This window comes from Macaca fascicularis, chromosome 4, assembly GCF_037993035.2.
Source record: "Macaca fascicularis isolate 582-1 chromosome 4, T2T-MFA8v1.1".
Lineage (NCBI taxonomy): Eukaryota > Metazoa > Chordata > Mammalia > Primates > Cercopithecidae > Macaca > Macaca fascicularis.
In genome coordinates, this window is record NC_088378.1 from 21417121 (window position 1) to 21419034 (window position 1914).

Sequence of the window (1914 nt, forward strand, 5' to 3'; positions counted from 1 at the left end):
TAAAGCCAGAAAGCATCTAGGATAATGGTTTAAATTGAAGATACTTCTTTGTTTAACACACTTACATGTTTAACTGGATTTAGAAAACACCTTAGAAGTACAAAGCATTCATAATAATAAACTTGGCTTTATTATTTAGATCACTACAGAGAGGAATAAAGTGTACATTTTTAGAAGAGTATCAAAATTAGACTTTATAAATATATAATTATTTTAAGACAGTAATATCAGATCATATCTCATTTATCAAATAAGACTGAGGGATGAGATATTGCACATTACTGATTTTTCAAATAGCTGAAGTTAGCCATTTCAGATGCCTTTTTAAAAATGACAATCTATTGAAAATGGATTAGATATTTTCTCACCTAATGAGCAGAATATGGAGCAGAAATTTGCTTTGTCCTGAGGCTACGGATGTCAGTTGTTGTACTGGACAAGGCTCTCCTCCATGGCTAAGGTTTCTAAGTGCTGTTTGAGTCTCTTGCTGCCTCCTGCCCATTGTTCCCAGCATGTCTGCAGCCCTATTTTCATTTTTCCTTCTAGAATACCCTATCCTAGTAACATAGTAATAATTGAAAATGTCCAGCGAAAGCCTGATAAGCAAGCTTGTTTAATCTGTGAATTTAACTTTACACACAAACCTGAGTCAACAGATTCTGATAGGAAACTCCGATAACAGCTACACTCCTCTCTAGTGGTGAGAATAGTACCTTTACTCCTTAGCTCAATATGCTGCTTTTTGTTAAGTCCGGGCTGTACCTTGATCCAGGTGGATAAGATGATAGAAAAATTGGCTGGCAAATCATTATAATAACAAAGTTCAGGTTACTTGCGTGCCTGTGAAAGCTGTAGTCTCCAAGAAGGGCTCCCAATTAATAGCATCCCTCTTACCTACCCAGTGATGAGCAATTTGAGTAAGAAAGTAAGAATGGAAGTCTTCACTAATTAAGTTCAGCTGGAAGTGTGGAACCTAAATGGGCCTACTAGCTAAACCACAGAATTAAGATTTGCCCACTCAATCCTAGGAGGCCCAAACCTAAGCGAGACCTCACAACGGAGGCTGGCTCCCAAGAGAAAGATAAAGAGCTGAGCTATGCATGTTTCAGGTGTCTTTCTAAATTTACCAATTCCTCTTTTTTTTTTTTTTTTTCAGTGGACAGGGAGAAGTTATCTACTAAATGAGTAAATGAATGTTTGTGTGAATGAAGAGTAAATTTGGTTCTTCCTGGTTGATGAGTGGGAAATTTTTTAAAATGTGGAACCCTTCACAAATTTGCATGTCATCCTTGCGCTGGGCCGTGCTAATCTTCTCTGTATCACTCCAATTTTAGTATATGTGCTGCTGCCAAAGTGAGCACTAAATTTACCAATACCTCTTAGCTGCTGTTTACATTCAATCTACCCAGCTTTCAACTCCAGATAACCAGCCCTTCCCTTACTTCTTCATCTCTTCCTCCTTTAATTACCTCAGGTGCCAGGATGGAGCTAACCATACTCATTTCAAGGCCCGGTATCATCAAGGTCCGTACCCAGCTCATTTTTGTTTATTTACGTATATACTATTTATCTTCCAACCCTGCTCTCTTTCCAGCTACAGGCAACAGTCGTAATGTGGTTTATATGCTTTCTTGAATTTGTGTGCAACCTTGTAAAAAAAAAACACTATTGTTGTTTGTGTATGTTAAACCCTTTTATAAAATTACATATAATGGTTCCAATCTGCATCTTACTTTTCTTACTCTATACCATGTTTTAAAGATCTGTCTGTGCTGTTACATGTACATCTAGTTCATTGCTTCTAAATGTGATATTGTGCTCCATGGTGTGCATCACCAAGTTTTACTTGCTTATTCCAAGTGATGGACATCCTAACTCCTCTACTTCCTCATTCATGTCCTATTATGATCCCGG

At 37.5% G+C, this 1914-nt stretch overlaps 1 non-coding gene across 1 annotated transcript; it reads right to left on the reverse strand.

Annotated features, from left to right (window-relative positions):
- Nucleotides 1-1252: 1252 nt before the first annotated feature.
- Nucleotides 1253-1361, reverse strand: LOC123573141 (U6 spliceosomal RNA). The gene has a single exon (XR_006697890.2). It is a non-coding gene; the product is annotated as a U6 spliceosomal RNA (small nuclear RNA).
- Nucleotides 1362-1914: the final 553 nt, after the last annotated feature.